The sequence below is a fragment of the Hemicordylus capensis genome, chromosome 2 (assembly GCF_027244095.1).
Source record: "Hemicordylus capensis ecotype Gifberg chromosome 2, rHemCap1.1.pri, whole genome shotgun sequence".
Lineage (NCBI taxonomy): Eukaryota > Metazoa > Chordata > Lepidosauria > Squamata > Cordylidae > Hemicordylus > Hemicordylus capensis.
In genome coordinates this window covers 218,330,127-218,353,132 of record NC_069658.1, presented here as the reverse complement: position 1 = coordinate 218,353,132, position 23,006 = coordinate 218,330,127, and the positions used below count along the sequence as shown (strand labels likewise).

At 46.8% G+C, this 23,006-nt stretch overlaps 1 protein-coding gene across 4 annotated transcripts in view; it reads right to left on the bottom strand.

Annotated features, from left to right (window-relative positions):
• LOC128347899 (protein-lysine 6-oxidase-like) overlaps positions 1-23,006 on the bottom strand; it is an 82,708-nt gene that overhangs the window by 33,451 nt on the left and 26,251 nt on the right. For all 4 annotated transcript variants that reach the window (XM_053303184.1, XM_053303186.1, XM_053303185.1 and 1 more), the window contains exon 2: positions 10,940-11,042. The gene's annotated coding sequence lies outside the window, so the exon portion shown is untranslated. The remainder of the gene's footprint in view (positions 1-10,939; positions 11,043-23,006) is intronic.

The window sequence follows — 23,006 nt, the reverse complement described above, 5'->3', positions numbered from 1 at the left end:
CTGGGGAGGAGACAGCTGTCGTGGTGCATGTCGGCACCAACGATGTGGGGAAATGCAGTCGGGATGTCCTGGAAGCCAAATTTAGGCTGATAGGTAGCATTTTGAAATCCAGGACCCCCAAGGTAGCATTCTCAGAAATGCTACCTGTTCCATGCGCAAGTACAGTGAGACAGGCAGAGCTGAGGGGTTTCAATGCGTGGATGAGATGTTGGTGCCAGGAGGAGGGGTTTAGATTTGTTAGGCACTGGGACACATTTTGGGGCAAGCAAGGCCTGTACAAAAGGGATGGGCTGCACTTGAACCAAGATGGAACCAGACTGCTGGCGCTTAAAATCAAAAAGGTTGCAGAGCAGCTTTTAAAATGACACCTGGGGAACAGCCGATGGGAGCTGGGCAGTATCCCGTTTGGCAAAAGCCATCCTTTAAAGTGTGAGGCTGCAAAGAATTCAAATAAAACAGATGGGGACGGAGCAGAACCGCATAAAGAGCAGACGGGAGGCTGTGCCAGCAGGTCAAAGAGTCCAAAGAATAGGGGAGATATTCAGTGTATAGGTGCTTGTATGCCAATGCCAGAAGCCTCCGAGCCAAGATGGGTGAGCTGGAGTGCTTGGTTGCTAACGCAGAAATAGACATAGTGGGCATAACAGAAACATGGTGGAACAGTGAGAACCGGTGGGACACTGTTATCCCTGGGTATAAACTCTATAGGAAGGACAGGGAGGGGCGCCTTGGAGGAGGGGTAGCACTGTATGTTAGAGAAGGGATAGAATCTAACAAGCTAGAAAACCTAAGTGGACTGGAGTCCTCCACAGAAACCCTGTGGGTGACTATACAAGGCCGGAAAGGAATCGTGCTACTGGGGACATGCTATCGCCCTCTGGATCAAAATGCCGACAGTGACTGGGAGTTGCAGGAGGAAATCAGGGAGGCGTCAAGGAGAGGCAGGGCTGTAATTATGGGTGATTTCAACTACCCACACATAGACTGGGTAAATTCACATTCAAGTCAGGACAAAGAGGTCAAATTTCTAGATACGCTAAATGACTGTGCCTTAGAACAGTTGGTCATGGAACCGAACAGAGAGAAGGCGACCTTGGATCTAATTCTGAGTGACACCCAGGACCTGGTGCGTGATGTCAGTGTCATCGACCCTTTAGGGAACAGTGACCACAGTGCCATCAAATTCAGCATACATGCGGGGAGAGAATCACCAAGGATGTCAAACACAGACATTTTAAATTTCAAAAGAGGAAACTTCTCCAAAATGAGGAGTATGGTGAAAAGAAAGCTGAGGGGGGAAATCAGGAGAGTCACTTCGCTCCAGAGTGCATGGAGTTTACTCAAAACCACAATACTAGAAGCCCAGTTAGATTGTATACCCAAAAGGAGGAAAGGTACCACTAAGTCCAGGAGGATGCCAGCATGGCTAACGGGTACTGTCAAGGAAGCCATAAAAGGGAAGAAGACTTCCTTCCAAAACTGGAAGGCCTGTCCAAACGAAGAGAACAGAAAGGAACACAAACTCTGGCAAAAGAAATGCAAGGTGACAATAAGGGAGGCAAAAAGAGAGTTTGAGAAACATTTAGCCAAAAGTATCAAGGGGAGGAAGCAGGAAACCTGCCAGGGAGGCGGTTGGGCCATTAGACAATGAGGGAGTGCAAGGGATTATTAAGGAGGATATGGAGGTTGCAGAGAAACTGAATGAGTTCTTTGCGTCTGTCTTCACGGCAGAGGATACTGAGCATATACCTGTTCCTCAACCAGGCTTTTTAGGAATGGAGGCTAGAGAGCTGAGTCAGATAAAAGTGACAAGGGATGATGTTCTAAACTGTCTGGAAAAACTGAAAGCTAACAAATCACCAGGGCTGGATGGCATCCATCCAAGAGTCCTCAAAGAACTCAAATGTGAAATTGCCGACTTCCTTGCTAAAATATTTAACTTATCCCTGAAATCGGGCTCTGTACCAGAGGACTGGAGAGTAGCAAATGTAACACTGATTTTCAAAAAGGGATCCAGGGGCGATCCAGGAAATTACAGGCCGCTTAGCCTAACGTCCGTTCCAGGCAAATTGATGGAAAGCATCTTCAAGGATAAAATTGTAAAGCACCTAGAAGAACAGGCCCTGCTCGGAGTGAGCCAGCATGGCTTCCGCAAAGGTAAATCTTGCCTCACCAACCTTTTGGACTTCTTTGAGAGTGTCAACAAGTATGTGGATCAAGGTGATCAAGTTGACATAGTCTACCTGGACTTCCCAAAAGCTTTTGATAAAGTTCCTCATCAAAGACTCCTGAGGAAACTTAGCTGCCATGGGATAAAGGGACAAGTACATGTGTGGATTGCTAACTGGCTGAAAGAGAGGAAACAAAGGGTAGGTATAAATGGAGAGTTTTCACAATGGAGGGAAGTAAGAAGTGGGGTCCCCCAGGGATCTGTACTGGGACTGGTGCTTTTTAATTTATTCATAAATGATCTAGAAGCAGGGGTAAGCAGCGATGTGGCCAAATTTGCAGATGATACCAAACTCTTCCGGGTAGTGAAATCCGAAATGGATTGTGAGCAGCTCCAAAAGGATCTCCAAACTGGGTGAGTGGGCGACAAAATGGCAAATGCGGTTCAATGTTAGCAAGTGTAAAGTGATGCACATTGGGACGAAAAACCCCAACTTCAAGTATATGCTGATGGGATCCGAGCTGTCGGTGACTGACCAGGAGAGGGATCTTGGGGTTGTGGTGGACAGCTCATTGAAAGTGTTGACTCGGTGCGCGGCAGCTGTGAAAAAGGCAAATTTCATGCTAGGGAGCATTAGAAAGGGGATTGAAAATAAAACGGCTAACATTATAATGCCCTTATACAAAACTATGGTGCGACCACACTTGGAGTACTGCGTACAATTCTGGTCACCACATCTTAAAAAGGACCTTGTTGAACTGGAGAAGGTACAGAAGAGGGCAACCAAGATGATCAGGGGCCTAGAGCACCTTTCTTATGAGGCAAGACTACAACACCTGGGGCTTTTTAGTTTAGAAAAAAGACGACTGCGGGGAGACATGATAGAGGTCTATAAAATCATGCATGGCGTGGAGAAAGTGGAGAGAGAGAGATTCTTTTCCCTCTCACACAACACTAGAACCAGGGGTCACTCCATGAAATTGATTGCCAGGAGGTCTAGGACCAACAAACAGAAGTACTTTTTCACACAACGCGTGATCCACTTGTGGAACTCTCTGCCACAGGATGTGGTGACAGCCGACAACCTGGATGGCTTTAAGAGGGGTTTGGATGACTTCATGGAGGAGAGGTCTATCAATGGCTACTAGTCGGAGGGCTGTGGGCCACCTCCAGCCTCGGGGGCGGGGTGCCTCTGAGTACCAGTTGCGGGGGAGTAATGGCAGGAGAGAGGGCACGCCCTCAACTCCTGTCTGAGGCTTCCAGCGGCATCTGGTGGGCCACTGTGCGAAACAGGATGCTGGACTAGATGGGCCTTGGGCCTGATCCAGCAGGGCTGTTCTTATGTTCTTAAGGGCCGTCTCTGCCCAGCTTTCTCTTTCTCCAGCACTCAGACTCTCCCACACTCAAAATGCAAGGCTTTTACTCTCTGCATGCATTTAGAAGGGGCTGGATCAAGACTTGCGTGTGCAAAAGTCCTTTGCATGGTCCTTTGGCTCTTGGTCTAAGGAAGGAGAGCTGGTCTTGTGGTTGCAAGCATGAATTGTCCCCTTTGCTAAGCAGGGTGTGTCCTGGTTTGCATTTGAATGGGAGACGCATGAGCACTGTACGATAAATAAATAAGGTTTCTCATTCTTATTCTTATTCAGATATTCCCCTTAGGGGATGGAGCTGCTCTGGGAAGAGCATGTAGGTTCCAGGTTCCCTCCCTGGCAGCATGTCCAAGGTAGGGCTGAGAGAGATTCCTGCCTGCAACCTTGGAGAAGCCGGTGCCAGTCTATGTAGGCAATACTGAGCTAGATGGACCAATGGTCTGACTCGGTTGAAGGCAGCATCCTATCTCCTGTGAAATTTGGAGCTTTTTCTGCCCTCATCAGGACCCAGCTAAACTATGATCTCTAGCTAAACTCACTGTTGCTTCCTTACCTGGGAGAATCCAATTTCCCACTCTACCCCTTTCTTGCTTCTGTGGGGTTTTCCGTGATGCTAAACTGCTGGTGTCTGGATACCAAAGCCTACAGACTACATCTGTACCTGGTCCTGGCATTTTCCTGCTAATGGTAATTATCACAGAGTCCTGCCTAACATGTCCTGCTAATTCCAATGGGACTACTTTGGATAATTTCCTTCATCACATCAGTCACTGGTTCTACCTGATGTATGCTGCAACAGATTCGTGCACTGAGCAGGCGTCCCTGCCCCCCCCCGCCGCCGCCATTTTATGATTCTATTGTTTCCGAATCAGCTAATTTAGAGTTCACTGTCCAAACTCTATTTCAGAAGTTCTCCCACACAGTGATGTGGCTGCAAATTCAGAAATGCAGGCGCTCTCCATGACGGCCACCTTAGCCATACCCACCATGGCAGCCACACCCATCCCAATGGCCACGCCCCTGACTTAGATAGATGCAGTTATTTGGGAGGGGGTCTGTTACAATTAGTCAAAATCATGTCGATACTAGGGGATGTACTAGAATGAATGACAGGGAATGCCTGCTGAAATGCTCTGGTTCTTTCTAAAAAGCCATAGGAAGAATGCATGGAATTCCAATGGCCATTTGGAAATTCAGTGCGTTCCGTGGACATTTGGAAGAATCCAGTACATTTCAGTGGGCATTCCCAGTCATTCATTTTAGGATGTCCTGTGACCACTAGTCCACTGTAGCACTTGCATGCTGACAGACCCAGTCCTGTCTGAAAACCATGGAGAGCTGCTGCCAGTCAGTGTAGACAATACTTAGATAAATGGATCAAGGGTTCGACTCAGTATCAGGCAGCTTCCTATGGTCCTAAGGCAGGAAGAATGGTAATAAATGGCTGGAATAGCAAGAGCAGCACGATTTCCATGTTGAAATGCAAGGGCTTTGCTTTCCTGCTGGGGCCCTGGAGGGAAAAAAAGTACCGGGACTGCATCCCTGCCAGTCCCCGCAGTACGACACCGCTGCTCCTGATTGATGGGTCAAGTGCCGTCAAATCGGTGTCAACTCTTAGCGACCACATAGATAGATTCTCTCCAGCATGATCTGACTTCAGCTTGGCCTTTAAGGTCTCTCAGTGGTGCATTCATTGCTGTCATAATCGAGTCCATCCACCTTGCTGCTGGTCGTCCTCTTCTTCTCTTTCCTTCCACTTTCTCCAGCGTTGCTCCTTCCCGGCGGCTCCTACAGTGTGCAAATTCCAACCTGTCGCTATTGGTGGACTGAGCACTTTCATGGGTGCCACCTAGGGGTGGTCCAAGGCATTGCAGTGGTGCCAGAGGTGAGGCAGAATGCTCCCTTGCTCCCCTGCCCCTGGTGGGGGGTCAGTCCCCTTTCCGAACCAACCCTTGCAAGCTTTGAAAGTGCACAAGGGGCGGGTAGGAGGGAAGGTGGCCTCCTCTTCTCCTCTCGTGCTCTCCACACTTCTTTGCAAGCCCCCTGCTAATTGAGCAAAGAAGCACCTTTCTAAAGTGGTGATTCTCTTTATTGAGCAGGGGTAGGGGAGCAACTGGCCCTCTCCATCCCCAGCACAGCATCCCTCCAGTGGCTGTTGCTGGTATCTATCTTACTGTATGTTTAAAAAAAATTTTTTTTAGATTGTGAGCTCTTTGGGGACAGGGAGCCATCTTATTTATTTATTTATTTATTTTATTTATCTCTATGCAAACCGCTTTGGGAACGTTTTGTTGAAAAGCAGTATATAAATATTGGCCGTGTCGCATTTTATTTTTATTTATTTATCAAATGTGTACACCGCCCCAAACTTTCATCTCTGGGCGGTTAACAATAGCATAAAATAAGTTAAAAACATATTAAAAAAACAACAACTTAAAACAATTCAACAATTTAAAAATAAACCAGAGATGAAAACCTAATTTTTTTTAGAAAGCTGAGAAAGCTTGGGCGGAAAGATGTCGCGGAGGCGCCCCTTGCAAAGCTTGCAAGGCTCAGATCAGTCCCAGAGAGACCCGGATGGTGCACCCGTAACCTGCAGCCTGAGGCAACTGTCTCGCCTTGCCTCATGAGAGGGCCGCCTCGAGGGCCACCCTCCCCGCTTTCTTGCAGCCCAGTGTCTCCCCCCCACTCAAAACCATGTTCTCTGCCTCCATTGTCTTCGTGCTGCTTTCTTGTTAAAGCTTTGGGAACTGACATGAGAAGCAAACCTGGCTGCAAAAGAGTTTGCTGGGAAATTGAACACTCAAGGGAGGGCAGCGCCATGTGCTCAGAAGGTGAAAATGAGCCCTTTCGACATGACCTGCCAGGCAATGTGGCAGGACGCGTAATCGATTTCTTGGAAATTGCCACCCATTTTCTCTTCCCTTTATGACAAGCGGAATCATTTCCCTGCTGGGCTATGGCTGCCAAAGTAAGCCGCCCAATTCTCCACTAGCGAGCTGGACTTTGACTTGACACCTTCGTCCGGTACTTAAAGACGAACTGCACAGGGCCATGGATTGACTGTGGGTCGTTGGAGCTCAGAAAAACCCTGCCCTTTGACAGGAGCTAGTTAAGTCTGCAGGGTGATAATGGCATAACCTGTACTCTGTTATTCAATAGAGACACCTGGCAGCTGCAGATGCTCTAAATAGGGTCACCAGGTCTTGGGGTTTGGGAATGGGGCCCTAGCTCATTGTTAGAGCATCTGCCTTGGCTGCAGAAGGCCCCGGGTTCAATGCCCGGCAGCATCTCCCCAGGTAGAGTTAGGAAAGCCTCCTGCCTGAAACCTTGAAGAGCTGTTGCCAGTCACAGGAACATAGGAAGCTGCCATATACTGAGTCAGACCATAGATGCATCTTGCTCAGTATTATCTACCCAGACTGGCAATGGCTTTTCCAAGGTTGCAGGCAGGAATCTCTCTCAGCTCTATCTTGGAGATGCTGCCAGGGAGGGAACTTGGAAGCTTCTGCTCTTCCCAGAGTGGCTCCATCCCCTGAGGATAATATCTTAGAGTGCTCACACTTCTAGTCTCCCATTCATATGCAACCAGGGTGGACCCTGCTTAGCTAAGGGGACAAGTCATGCTTGCTACCACAAGGCCAGCTCTCCTCTCCTCTTTGCTGGTCAAAGGGCATGCAAACCAGGCTGGGCTAGCACCCAGGTCCGTTCTGGGAGGCCCGGCCAGGGGGCATACCTCTGGTTCATAGGAGAGGTGTTCAGCCTCCCTGTGAATGCCTTCCAAAGCTTGCAAGAAGCATGAAGAGAGAAGAGGAGGCTTCAGGCAATCCCCCCACCTCTTTCCCCCCTGCATCATTAGGAACATAGGAAGCTGCCATATACTGAGTCAGACTCTTGGTCCATCTAGCCTAGTATCGTCTACACAGACTGGCAGCGGCTTCTCCAAAGTTGCAGGCAGGAATCTCTCTCAGCCCTGTCTCGCTTTTTGCTCTGCGTTGGCGCAAGTCAGCATGGGGCAGAGCATGGTAGGGGAAAGGATCTTTCAACAGTAATATCACACAAGTATTAAAAAGAGAACACCCGGACTACTTGAGAGATTTGTTATTCACACTTAAAAAACGGAAGGTTGAACCGGATCTATTGAAAGGATCCTCCTCAGTTCAGCAACTAAGGAAAACAATTTATGGAGAGATTCTAGAAGTGGGTTTTTTAAAACCTGATTTAGAACGTAAACGCTACAGACACCACACTTCACAGTACTTGTTGCAACCCGATCACCCTATTGCTCTCTTTAAGGAGAAAAAAGTCCCTTTCCATTTATGGGAAACAAGGTGGTGTTTATACCACCAAGTACTGCCGCTTAATGCGGCTAAGCCATGGCTCCCAGAGGACCAGCAAGAGTGTCCTAAAATCACCTGCAAACAGAAAGCTAGTGAGCTAGGCAAGACATTCAGGGAAACCCACTCACATTTCTTAAAAAAGTGTGTGGTAGCCAAAAGAGTGTGGCAGGGAGTAAGCAAGTTGTTAGAGTGGCCTGATTTGGAAAAACAGACTTGGGAAGAACTAACCTCAGGTTTGAGCGATAGAACCTCTTTTCGAGGTCCCAGAAAGAAACCTTCAAGGAAACGGGACGGAACGGGTGCCCTCATACTAGGGAACTGGAACATTCCCCTTCTCGTAATCAGGTTAGTAAACCTGTATGTCATTTATGCAATGCTCCTGCATAGGAATAGGGAGGGAAGATGCAATCAAGAGGTTCACGTGGATGAGACAGTAAATCTCTTCTGGAAAAGTTTGTATGGTTATGTGCAAAAAGACAAGAGTATCTCTTCTAAACAGCAATGGGACAAATTATGGAAATGGATGTTGGACATAACCCCTGCCCCCGATTACCTGATGTGCCTTGTAACCCCCCATCCCCGAGTTACAGTACTGCCTGCATATACTCTATAACTTTGTGGGTTTCCAAACCCTTGTGTGTAAATCTTTGTAGATATATGATGTACAAACAACCACTTTGTATACAATTGTGCTTTGGCAACGTACTGTATGCTTTGGTAGTTTGTTGGTTCAATAAAAAATCTTGTCCTATCTTGGAGATGATACTAGGGAGGGAACTTATTTATTTATTTATCTTATTTATTCGATTTCTATACTGCCCTTCCAAAAGTGGTTCAGGGTGGTTTACACAGAGAGAACTTGGAACCTTCTGATGCTCTTTCCAGAGCAGTTCCATCCCCTGAGGGGAATATCTTGCAGTGCTCACACTTCTAGTCTCCCATTCATTTGCAACCAGGGCAGACCCTGCTTAGCTAAGGGGAGAAGCCATGCTTGCTACCACAAGACCAGCTCTCCCATCCCAGTCAGTGCAGAAAAGGCTGAGCTAGACGGACCAATGGCCTGACTGGGCAGAAGGTAACTTCCTGGGGGCTGGGCCTGGAGCTGTGGCAGAGCCCCTCCTTTGCATGCCGAGGGTCCCAGGTTCAACCCTTGGCAGCATCTCCAGGCAGGGCTGGGAGATGGTTTTTCCTGAAATCCTGGAGAGCAGCCACTGCCTGTCAGAGCAGACAGTGCTGAGTGTGACCAATCGAGGGGTCTGACTCAGTATAAGGCAGGGTTCTATATAACCTCTCAGGATTTCTCCACAGCTCAGTGGCAGAGCATCTGCTTTGCATGCAGATGGTCCTGGGTTTAGTCCCTGGCAGCATCTTCAGGTACGGCTAGGGATGATTCCTGCCCCAAACCCTGGAGATCCACTGCCAGCCAGTGTCTGTAGACAATATGGAGCTATAGGAGGCTCCCTGATGCTTTGGCCCATCTAGCTCCATTGCCATGTCCTAAGTTCCAGAGATTTGCCTTCCTTTTCATGGTCCCTATTTGGTAACCTCCCCCCCCCTGTATTCTACCAAAGAATTGACTTGACACCGACTCGATCGCACAACTTTACCTTGGCGCAGCGGGGAAATAACTTGCCTAGGGAGCAAGAGGTTGCGGGTTCGAATCCTGACTGGTATATTTCCCAGACTATGGGAAACACCTATATCAAGCAGCAGCGATATAGGAAGATGCTGAAAGGCATCATCTCACACTGTGTGGGAGGAGGCAATGGTCAACCCCTCCTGTATTCCTACCAAAGAAAACCACAAGGCTCTGTGGGCGCCAGGAGTCGACACCGACCCGATGGCACAACTTTACCTTAGTTCTGCCTGGCCCGTGAGACTGTGTAGAGAGGGTTTCTTCCATGTCCTGCCACCTTCTGAAGTACAACTGTCGGAGATGTGGGGCCAATGTGCCAGCACACCCTGCTGCTGAAGTTACTGCTGCTACTGCAGATGGGCAGGGGGAAACACACTCTGAGAGCCCTCCTCTGCCCCCTTACCAATTATCATTCCTCAAGGGCAGCCATGGCAGGGAAAGATTGAAAAGTGAATTACGTTTGTGGTTCCAAAACCCAATTTGCTTCCTGCTGTCCCATTTTTCGTTAAAAACAAATCCACTCTCGGTCTTGGCAGTAGTCGCTTTCAGAGCTGCCCAACCTTGGCCTTCCTGTGAATGTTGGTCTACAGTCCCCATTATCCCTAACTATGAGCCACTGTGGCTGGGGATGATGGGAGATGTAGTCCGACAGCAGCCGGAGGGCCAAGGTTGTGCAGCCCTGGTCTCATTTTCCTGGAGGTGATACTCATGTCTTTTTCAGACTACAGGAGGATTGAATGGCCCTCCATAGAGTGGTGGCGACGCGAAACCGTTGGTGGCGACTCGAATCCTGCCCCTGGATTTAGAGTTTCCCCTTCTCTGAACGTTTTAAGAAGGATCTGAAAACATACCTGTTTAGCCAGGCTTTTAGTTTATAGTTTTAAAGCTTTGGGTTTTAGAGTTTTTATTTATATTTTTAAATTTTTTAAATTGTGTTAACGTTTTAATAGTTTTTAGATTGTGAACTGCCCAGGGATTTCTTTATATGGGGTGGTATAGAAATGTACTAAATAAATAATAATTGATAAATATAGGGGCATAGCTATAAATGAACGGGGGCAGGGAGAGACAAATGTCCCTGGGCCCACTAGTTTGGTGACAGTCTTCTCTTTGCTCTCCTCCTCATGGGGGTGAAGGCGTGTTTGTGGGGGATGAGGGCTCATCTTCACATTTTGTCTTAGGATCCACTCCAACCTTGCTATACCCTGCCTCCATATAAAAAATTCCCTGCAGTTCCATGTTCTAGACTAGTCTTCTTCCTGAGATGCTAGTTGTTTGTGTGCCAGGGTTTTTGCTGTGGCAGATTCCTGCACAGAGCAACTCCTACACATTTCGTTTTATTTGATTGATTGATTGATTGATTGATTGTTCAATTTATATCCTATATTCTATGATTTCTTGTAAGGACGAGAATTCAACCCACCTGCAATCCAGGAGCAGCATTTCTTGACCTAAGTAGCAAGCACCCGCTCACGTCTTAAAGAGAGGTTCCTCTATTTTTCAGTCGATTATATTTACAGTCATATCTGTGCCAGAGACAAAAGTTTGAGTGGTATATAAGTTAAGTAAGTAAGTAAGTAAGTAAGTAAATAAATATGCTGGAAGGAGGGCTGTGAGATGACAGAGGGGACAGGACAAGGTCCAGTCGTGTAGACAGGGTTGTGACCTTTTAGACCAGAGGTGCACGACTTGAGTATGTACCTGGGCTAGAGGTGATGTGGGCTAGGTAGGTACCGGGGCTAGAGGCATGCCAGATGATTGCTGGGGGATATAAAGCTCTGTGCATTATATGGCATGTCAGATTTGTTGCTGTTGATTGAAGAGGAGGAGAAGGGACAAGGTAGATGGGAATGAGGATGTGAGAGAGCGAAAGTGAGGAGAGCGTGTGCTGCATAGGGACGTGATGGTTGATAGTTTTTCAAGCTCCCGCCTTCCTTAAGAACAGGCTCTCGCACAGGCTCCAGACACCTGTGAAGGATTCTGAAGAAACCTGTTGTCTCTCCTTAGGAGTATTGTCACTCTAGCCAGACAGGGTGCACTGTCCTAGCAAGAGTTTCACAGTGCAGTGCCTCCTGACCAGTGCTAGTTTCACCTTCTCGTATCTGCTGCTGGCAGAGGCTGATTGGAAGGAGGTAAAGGTAAAGTGTGCCCTCAAGTCAATTTTGACTCCTGGTGCCCACAGAGCCGTGTGGTTTTCTTTGGTAGAATACTGGAGGGGTTTACCATTGCCTCCTCCCGCACAGTATGAGATAATGCCTTTCAGCATCTTCCTATGTCTCTGCTGCCCAATATAGTACCAGCGGGGATTCAGCTAGGTTGGTCTCTGGGTCATCTTGGAGAGACCACATTACTCCTTTGTTGATGGAGTTACACTGGCTGCCAATAGGTTTCCAGGCAAAATACAAAGTGCTAATTATAACTTATAAAGCCCTAAACAGCATAGGCCCTGGGTATTTAAGAGAGCGTCTTCTTCGCTATGAGCCCCACCGCCCATTGAGGTCACTTGAGGAGGTCCGTCTCCAGTTGCCGCCAACTCATTTGGTGGCTACACAGAGACGGGGCCTTCTCGGCTGCTGCCCCGAGATTGTGGAATGCGCTCCCTGCTGAGATACGATCCTCCCCATCTCTGGCAATTTTCAAAAAACACCTGAAAACACATCTCTTCAACCAGGCTTTCTCAGCTTTTTAAAACTTGTTTTTTAAATTCTTCTGATTATTTAATTGTTGTTTTACGATGTTTTTAATTGTTAATTATTGTTTTTATGCTTTTAATTTTTGTTTTAATTATTAACTGATTTTAATGGTGTTTTAATGTAAACCACCCTGAGCCTTTTGGAAGGGCGGTATAAAAGTTTTAATAATAAAAATAATAAATAAAATAAATAATTCAAACCGGCAAGCTTCTGCTTTTTAGTCAAGTTTCCTTCCTTCCTTCCTTCCTTCCCCGAAAGTAAGACCTAGCAGTAATTTCTGATGTACCGCTAATTGCCCTAGTGCATTTTTTGGGGCTAAAATTAATATAAGACACTTATTTTCGGGGAAACACGGTACTGTCAGACATCTTGACATGAGCCCCTGGTGGCGCAGTGGTAAAACTGCCGCCCTGTAACCAGAAGGTTGCAAGTTCGATCCTGACCAGGGGCTCAAGGTTGACTCAGCCTTCCATCCTTCCGAGGTCGGTAAAATGAGTACCCAGAATGTTGGGGGCAATATGCTAAATCATTGTAAACCGCTTAGAGAGCTTCCAGCTATAGAGCGGTATATAAATGTAAGTGCTATTGCTATTGCTATTGCTATCTTGGCAATTGTTGCTTTAGAAGTGCAACAAAAGCACAAGTCCCTGCCCCTAGGAGGATATAATCTAAAAAGGTTTAGGAGGGAGTAGGGAACATGCACATGCAGGGAAAATGCTCATTTTCAGAGGAGAATGGTTTTGAAATGGACCTGCTTTTGAAAAAGAAGTTGTCTCAAAGTCTTATGCCAGGTCCCCTACCTTACCCTATCATTGACTCTCCCAACAGCTCTTGGAGATAGGCTCCAAATGCTCCCATTTTACAGATGTGGTTACTGAGGCTGGGAAACAGCACTCTTCCCAGCAGGGATCTGAAACCAGATTGGTTGTAGTCTAACCACGGAACTACCTTGCCAAAACTGGCTGAGAAGGATTAGATTAAAAGCAAATCAAATAAAGATGGAATGTAGGAATGAGAGGTGTTCTGATCAGAGAACAGGGTCATGAATTTTTTTAAAAAACATACTAAATGAATTTGTCCACTTTACTGCCATTGAGGTTGCAATGTATCATTTTTACCAATTTGGCACAACTTCCGAGAACTATATGTACACAATCATACATTTTCTAATCTCCTTATTGCTACTTCACCTAGGCACCTGCATATTACAGTAAGTTCTTTTCTTTTGTTCTTCTCTTCTCTCCTCTTTCTTCTTCTTCTTCTCCTTTCCTCTTCCCTTCCTTCATTCATTATATAGAAACATAAGAAGCTGCCATATACCAAGTAAGACTACTGGTCTATCTAGCACAGTCTACACAGACTGGCAGCTGCTTCTCCAAGGTTGCAGGCAGGAAACTCTTTCAGCCCTATCTTGGAGATGCCAGGGAGGAAACTTGGAACCCAGCTGCTCTTCCCAGAGGGGCTCCATTCCCTAAGAGGAATATCTTCCAGTGCTCACACATCAAGTCTCCCATTCATATGCAACCAGGGTGGACCCTGCTTAGGTAAGGGGATAAGTCATACTTGCTACCACAAGGCCAGCTCTCCTCTGAATATGAATATGGATATGAATATGGGAGCGGGGGTAGGTAGGTAAGATATTCATATACGAATATGGGAGTGGGGGTAGGTAAGAGGATGGGATACAATGATAATTAGGAATTGAATATGTTGTAAATAAGAAAAATTATTATTTAATGTTAATCAATCATCAATCATCATCATCATCATCATCATCATCATCATCATCATCATCATCATCTATATTATTAATTCCTGTAGATGGACCAGGGGGATGTGGCGAGCCATGCCCCCGATGAAGCACCTGATTGGCCAGTGGGGATTCCATATGCAGATAGAGAGAAGGAGCCTGTGAGAGCAGAAGCACCATGGTGATTGGGCAGTGGGGATTCCATATACAGCTACGGAGGAGGAGCCTGTGGCATTGTGATGGCGGCTCTGGGCCTGTGGAGGGTGGAAGAGGAAGTGGTGGTGCGATGGTTGCTATGGGCCTATGCTGGATGGCAGGCTATGATTTGTTGTCTCTTTTATAAGTCAAAACAACAAAATCACTAGTCTTCCACTCAGAAGCAGGCCGAATGGGTCCAGACTTTCGTATCACTGGAATCCTCTTGATGTCTTGCTGGGTTGTCTTTGGTCTCTTGTCCGCCCTGGCTTGATTTCCTAAAAGGAGAATGGGAGATCCGGGGCTAGTCACAATGCACTGCTATGGTGGAAATATGCTGGGCCGGGTGGTGGGGTGGGGTGTGGGGACAGGGCCATCTAGGCGGTAGATCTGTCCCAATACCCCCTCTGAGTGAGAGGAGGAAGGGGATCCATTGGTTCAGGTTGGCTGATCATTCCCACAGTGCCCCTTCTGCCCCATAATCAAGGAGGCAAGGGGATGAAGAGGCATCTAATCCTGTCCTATGACTGAGTAATCAAGCCTAGCCACAGTGGGCTGGTTTGAGTGATACTTTGACCAGGCCTTCCAAATCGTGCGAGGTGGAATGTGGTTGTGCACATCTCCCACTGGGATGCTGCCCCATTGCCACATAATTGTGTGGGACAGTTTGTCCACCCACCCACCCCCGCACAATTAAGTGGTGGCAGAGTGGCATGCTGGAGTGGGCATACATGCCCATTTGGAAGGGCTGGAGGATGTTTCATCCGAATTGGCCTAGTGTTACTGCCGCAGTGGGGATTCACAGAGAAATAATGGGACCACGATTCTCCAGCCCAGGAGGAGAATCGTGCTCCTTCTTTGTGCTTCTTCTCACAAAGTCTGGAGAAAAAGACAGTGGAATGCTTAACACCTTAAATCCCCTTTTGTCAAATCCTTCATTTTAATTGCTTCCTCTGGTTTTGTGGCAGGGAGTGAAGCTGTTTCAAAAATTGATTTCTCTCGCTCTTGCATCCCAGTCCTGGGATCTGTTTGTGGGGTTCTTTTTCCAGAGGTCAGAGATACCCACTGGAGCATGAGCACATGATGCTTTTCATCACAGAATGGGGGGAAAGTTTGCCTGGGGTGTACAGTGTCACAGTGTGGCCAATGAGCTCACACAAGGAATTACCCTGTTCTTTTTTAAATTGCCCCCCCTCACTTACTGAATGGTGGCCAACATCCTGAGCGGGTAGCCATATTGGTCTCTTCAAGCAAACAGAACAGAGAGCCTTCTGGTGGCACATTACATTATGACTAAAAAATGTGTTAGTTGAAGGAAGGGTGGTCCCTGTGATGGTGGCGGCCCCAGCACCTGCCCCTCTGCACCGTTCCCTACACCTGTGGTGAACACCTCACCCTGCCTGATGAAAGGTCTCATTGGAAATTGGGGGACCCTCATATATTGCGGCAGCCAGAGTGGTCTTTGGGGCAATCTGGAGAGACCATATTATGCCTGTTTTGAAACAGTTGCACTAGCTGCCGATATGTTTCTGGGCAAAATATAAAGTGCTGGTTATTACCAAGGGGAGAGGGGGGCCCGTGATCACTCCTCTCTCCAGTGGCCCTTTGGAGTGAGGGAGATAATGAAGAAGATAGGATGGGGTGGAGCTGGTGGGCCCTCAGGAGCTCGGGGCCCCAGGTTCTTTGAATCCATTTGCTCATTATAGCTACACCCCTGTTATTACCTTTAAAGCCCTGAACGGCTTAGGTCCAAGTTATCTTAGAGAGCGCCTTCTTCTGCACGATCCCCACCGCACATTAAGGTCATCTGAGGAGGTCTGTCTTCAGTTACCACCGACACGTCTGGTGGCAACTCAGAGGTGGGCCTTCTCTGTAGCTGCTCCTGGGCTGTGGAATGCACTCCCGGCAGAAATCCGTAATCTGAGTTCATTATTGGCCTTCAAGAGAGCCCTTAAAACCTATCTGTTTGGCCTAGCCTTCCAGGGTTTTAAAACTGTTTTTAAATGGTAAAAGTTTGGCTTGGTTTTCCAGGGTTTTAAAAACTGTTTAGACTGTTTTAATAATGGTTTTAAGATTTCTATTTTAACAGTTCATTGGTTTTAGCTTTATTTTAATGTAAACAGCCCTGAGCCATTTTTGGAAGGGCGGTATAGAAATCCAATCCAATCCAATCCATCCATCCATCCATCAATCAATCAATCAATCAATATGCTTGGTGTCTATAGTTGAAAGGTGTGAGGAGTGGAAGCTGAGCGGGGGCTGGCCCTCTCCTCTCTCTCCTAGGCAGGGCTCAAGTATGGTGGAGGGGAAGGGGACACTTTACCTGGGCCTGGAGGTCTGGAGGCAGCTGGCCAGAAGTGCCATTCTGTGACCATGAGGGAAAAACCCTTGAGGCTAAATTGTAGATCTGGCACAAGGACTGTTGCGTAAACTTGTTTCCTTTCATCTATGTGGGGTGTCCAGATCTTGTGAGATTTGCTGAAGTCAGCTGAAAACAGTGTTGGAACACAGCGAACAAGCTGCCAGTCCAGATTCTTCTGTAGGGCGCTTTCTAGATTAGACCCTGCAACGGGGTCATGTCGTATCTCGGAAATGTGCTTCCATACTTCCCGCGTTGTGACATGGCAGTCCCTACGCAGACAGCAGGTTGCCTTTTACATGTAATCACTCCGATATAGAGCTAGGACGTTGTAAATTCGACGCTAAAAAGTTGCTGTTTTTTCCGTGAGACGGCTCCCCCTGCTGTTTATTGTACGAATGCGACTTGCCTGAACGGAGGCATTTTGCTGCTGTTGAGCAGCTAGTCTGGAAAGCGCCAAAATGAGAGAGAGACAGAGAGAGAGAGAGAGAGAGAGAGGGAGGGAGGGAGGGGAGGCATTCAGGCATTACAGTGAACCTGTGTACCTGTTTTGTTATGGGGTGGCTAACAAATAAAGTTGTTTTAATTAACTAATTAATTAATTAATTAATTACTACTACTACATAGGAAGCTGCTTTTTACTGAGTCAGACTGATATGTACATCTCAAGCTAGTGTACAAAATTTAAAATATTTAAAAGTTAATTAAAATACATAATAAAACCAATATAATGAAATAGATATTAAAACAAGTTTTAAAATTATTAAAATTAATTCTAATTAAAAACCTATGAAAAGAGGAGAGTCTTGAGGTTCATCCTGAACATAAACAGAGAAGGAGATGCTCTTATTTCAGTAGGGAGCATATTCCAAACCCCCGGGGCAGCCACAGAGAAAGCCCGATCCCGATTTGCCACCAAATGAGCTGGTGGAATCCATAACTGGACCTCTTCAGGTTAGTCCATCTAGCTCAGTATTGTCTACACAGACTGGCAGCAGCTTCTCCAAGGTTGCAGGCAGGAGTCTTCTCAGATCTTCTCAGAGCGGCCCCATCCCCTAAGGGGAATATCTTAAGGTGCTCAAACATGCAGTCTCCCATTCAAATGCAAACCAGGGTGGATCCTGCTTAGCAAAGGGGACAATTCATGCTTGCTACCACAAGTCGCGCAGCAGGAGAATGCTTGACTAACAAGCAGAAGGTTGCTGGTTCGAATCCCCGCTGGTACTATATTAGGCAGGAGCGATATAGGAAGATGCTGAAAGGCATCATTTCATACTGCACGGGAGATGGCAATGGTTAACAACTCCTCCTGTATTCTACCAAAGAAAACCACAGGGCTCTGTGGGCACCAGGAATTGAAATTGGCTTGGTGGCACACTTTACCTTTACCACAAGACCAGCTCTCCTCAACAATTATGTTAATAAATAACAACAACAGCAGCAACAACAACAATAATTATTGTTATTATTATTACAGGCCCCCTCAAGTGCAGTGTACAGATAGCAAGTGTGCTACTCCATGTGCGTTGAGCACAATGCATGAATAACTGCACATGTGTACAGATCTGTATGTATGTGTGTGCACACAGATTATGTGCATTGAACATAATGGCTGAATAGGGCTGCAGATTGTATGGAAACTCTAGGATGTGTAGGTTGAAAGACTGAAAGAGGTGTGCCACATTATAGGAAAAGCTCACTCGCCAACTACACATCCCAGAGTTCCTAAGTTCCTGTTGTTGCTTTACCCACAACTGGGAGAATACAGGCAAAACCACCATCTCCAGTTTCCACCAACTCGTTTGGTGGCTACACAGAGACGGGCCTTCTCGGCTGCTGCCCTGAGATTGTGGAATGCACTCCCTGCTGAGATACGATCCTCCCCATCTCTGGCAATTTTCAAAAAACACCTGAAAACCCATCTTTTCACCCAAGCTTTCTCCGCTTCCTAAATTTTTTAGATTTTAATCTCTGGTTTATTTTGAAATTGTTACATTGTTTTAAAGTTTTTGTATATGTTTTTAACTGGTTTTATGTTATTGTAAACTGGCCAGAGATGAAAGTTTGGGGTGGTATACAAATTTGATAAATAAATAAAATAAATAGAACATTTAATAAAAGCAGAAGATTTTAAAGTTAAAGAAAGGACGGAGGCAGTGAAATGGGCTGCTGAGGCCCTGCAAGAACCACTTCCTGTTGGGGATGAACCATGGCACCTTCCGGTGGATCCACTGAGCATAACAGCTAAGTCTCACCGTTTCCTCACGTTTACCTTGTAGATTTTCAGCGGAATGCAGACCCCTGGCAATACTTACAACTGGCCCTACCTGATGAACCCGCCATAAAACAAGTGGAGAGAGGGATGATACGCAGGATCACATTCCCAGCCCGCATCAGCAACAAACCCAGATAACTTACCTAGCACTAACGAAGAGGGCTGGGGAAGGGAAAGTGTAAAGGTAAAGTGTGTCAACTCCTGGTGACCACAGAGCCCTGTGGTTGTCTTTGGTAGAATACAGGAGGGGTTTCCCATTGCCATCTCCTGCGCAGTACGAGATCTCTCAGCATCTTCCTATATCACTGCTGCCCTATATAGGTGGGGGGCAGGGAGGGACATCCCAGAGAAAACACCCCCTGCTGCATCCTACACCTAGCTTGCCTGACAACCGGCAGGCACCAAGACACTTCCCTTAGATCAGGATCTGAACTGCCAGGGCACAGGACTGTACAGTCTGCTGAGTAGTTTGCAACCCTATTATTTCTAAAACTGCTGTATTAAGCAGTGAGACTGTGCAAGATGAAGTGTTTGGGAATGGCTTGGTTGGTTGATACTGCAGCTTATGGTCTGAGAGCTGCTCTGCTTTCACTTCATGGAAGATTAGAAAGGGGTCGGGATGCTGTATTCTCCTTAGGATGTGCATTCGCTACAGGGCTCTTCCAGACACTCAACATCAGCTCAAATTATTGTGAACAAAAAACCCCCCAAAAACGGGGAATCCACACTAAGAAGAAGGAGGTTGCATTATTTTCTTAGCATCACACACTGGCAATCTAGAGCAATTGGTGAAGATGTTTTTTTTAAAAAACATCTTTTAATTTCTAACTTGGAAAAAATATATGGTTGTCTCATGGTTTCATTCATTCATTCATTTATTAAAATTTTCTTATATACCGCCTCCTCCAAAGACTCTAGACGGTGAACAACAACAATACCAATACCAATTAATTAAAATAATAATAGTAATAATTAAAGGGCAAATGCCTGGCAAAACAGGTGGGTCTTAAGAAGGGCCTTAAAAGCAGCCAGGGAGGGGGCTGAACGAATCTGGTGGGGGGAAAGAGTGTTCCAAAGAAGAGGGGTGGCCACAGGGAAGGCCCAGGCACCACGTTCTACACCAGGGCCTGGGACACTAAGGAGGGCCAGCTGAGAAGACCTCACAGGTTGGGATACAACTGGCCGAGAGAGGCAATCCTGGAGATATACAGGTGCTAAGCCCTTATGGGTTTTGTAGGTGAGAACCAGGACTTTGGATTGGACCCGGAAGTGAACAGGCAACCAGTGCAGTGACCGTAAAAGAGGTCTGACACTACCAAATCTATGGCCACCCATAAGGAGGCGGGCTGCTGCATTCTGGACTAGTTGAAGCTTCCAGAAAATGAGAGGTAACAAAGCCATGAGTTACTGTTGCCAAGGCCTGCCGGCCGAGAAAAGGCCATAACCGGCGAACCAGCCAAAGCTGGTCAAAGGCACCCCTGGCCACGGCCTCCACCGGCTGTTCAAGCAGGAGCCGCAAGTCCAGAAGGACCCCCAGATCATGAACCGTCTCTCTCGAGGGAAGCACAACCCCGTCAAGAGATAAACGCACACACGGCAAATGGGCCAGATCGCAAACTGAACAAGAGCAACTCGGTCTTGGAGGGATTGAGCCTGAAGCTTGTTTTGGCCTATCCAGCTCCTGATAGCCTCCAGGCACTGAGCGAGCACATGGACAGTATCACCTGTTTGGCCAGGGGCAGAGATATCAAGCTGAGTATCATCAGCATATTGATGAAAGTTTACCCCAGACTGACAGATGACCAGGCCCAGCAGCTTCATGTAGATGTTCAAGAGAATGGGAGGAAAGACTGAGCCCTGTGGAACCCCACAAGAAAGGGGCCAGGGTGCAGAACACTCATCCCCAATCAACACCGATTGGAATTGTCCAGTGAGATAGGATCGGAACCACTGAAGAACAGTGCACCCGGTACCCAGCCCACCTAAGCTCTCTAGAAGGATAGCATGGTCGATGGTATCGAAGGCTGCTGAGAGATCAAGAAGAACCAAGAGAGGTGCGCTTCCCACATCAAGGTTGTTTCAGTGATTGACAGCAGGTGGCGCTAAGAATGAGCGGATTCCTAGTGTGGATTCTCCATTACATTTTTTTGTCGTAGTTTGAGCTGGTGTTGGAACAAATCAGCTTTTTGGAAGAGCCCACAAAGAAACCAACCTTTCAGGTGCCCCCTAGCTAACAGAAGATCTCATCTAAGATTGGTTTGCCAGGTTATCCTCTTCATCATCCTGACAAAAAGAGAAAGCAAAAGAGCTGGGTTTTTCTTTTTTCCTGAGCAAGAATGGTTCACTGTTGACTTTCCCTGCTCAGATTACAAGGAAGACCAAGAGGCCATTTTGCTCTTTAGATGTATGATACAAAAGACGGTTGTGAGAGGTGGGAGGGAGAGCAAAAGGGGTGACAAGGTGGGGAAATGGAGAAGTATTGGGTGACTGGAACCTCAGTGAGGCAGTGAACTTGTATCTTGATTCTACTGCTTCAGTCTGCAGGGGGAATGTTCACTTAGCTGAATGCTCTGCATCTAGAAAGCTAGCATGCCAGGGTGGAAGAAAGCTTGGCTAGAACACTTCTCTACATGCTAGTTTTCTATGAGCAGGGGACAATGCCTGAATTCCCCACACATGAATTACTAGCATAACAAGGAGAAGGCTAGGACATAAGTACACTACTCCCCCAGATGCTGGTTCCCTATATGTGCAGTGGGTTTTATTCTGTATGGAGGAGCATTCACTCATGGGAGCCCCCACTGGAAGCTGAAGTATGCAGCTCAGATATAGGTTTATTGCCTCCATGAGAACTAGGTTCAGAGCATCCACACATAAATTTGGCTGGCTTGTTCAAATTGAGACTTGAAATGAAGCACACACACTCCACACTGGGCTGCTATCATCATCATCATCATCATCATCATCATCATCATCATCATCATCATCATCTTCAAATGTTGTTGGACTGTAGCACTTACACAGAGACTGCACAATCATCCTGGAGAAAGTTGATACCTTTTTGCTGTTCACAGGTGCCCACTCAGGACACCGCATTCCATATGATAGTGGAAGACAGGCCTATCAGCTATGATAGTCTAAATAGATAGTCTAAATAGAGCCTCCATGTTCAGAGACAGTATTCCTCTGAACCTGTTGCCAGAGGGAAAGCAACCAGAGAACCCTATTGCCTTCCTACCCTACTTGTGAGCTTTCTGGAGGGCTTGTGGGCTTTTTCTTCTTAAGCTTTAGTACTGTCTGGATCCCTTGCAACAACCCAATACCTTCTGTATGTCTATTGCCGACAAATGTGTTATGTGAGAGAAGCCTCTTCTTTCTCATCTCCAATTACAAGTTCTATTCTTCGCCACAAAAGACAAGATATTTGGAAGGTCCTGACTGCATGGGACTTTCATCAAAGGGGCAGTGCCCAGAGAATGCATTCTGTTAAGCATGGCATATAGCTACTACATATGTTTGTAATCTCCTGTCATCTGGCTGCACATTTAGTTATATCAGGCTCTCACAGATCAAGCTCCAGACTCCGACTGGGTCATAAGCACAAAGCAATAACGAAGAAGTTGTTCTGGTGCGTACTGGTAAGAACTAATGCTAAGAACTAATCTGCCTACTTACTTGTCACCATAATCTTAATTGATAATTACCATCCTCACAAATTAGCCCACTTCAGCCTTAAGTGTTCACATGTCTGCCATCTTGAACTGGGGTAGATGACATCATCACAAACTATGCCCTTGCGGTGACCCTGTATACCCCTACAACGGTAGCAAATTTGGTTCAAATTGGTTAGGTGGTTCACGTTAGTCCACTTGCACCTCAAATGTTCATGCATCTGCCACCTTGAATTGGGGTGGATGACATCTTCACAAACTACACCGTTGAGGTGTCTTTATGTGTCCCTACAACTGTTCCACATTTGGTTCAAATAAGTTAGGAATACAGAAAGCTGCCATATACTGAGTCAGACCATAGGTCCATCTAGCTCAGTATTGTCTACACAGACTGGCAGTGGCTTCTCTAAGGCTGCAGGCAGGAATCTCTCTCAGCACCATCTTGGAGATGCCAGGGAGGGAACTTGGAACCTTCCGCTCTTCCCAGAGCGGCTCCATCCCCTAAGGGGACTATCTTACAGTGCTCACACATGTAGTCTCCCTTTCA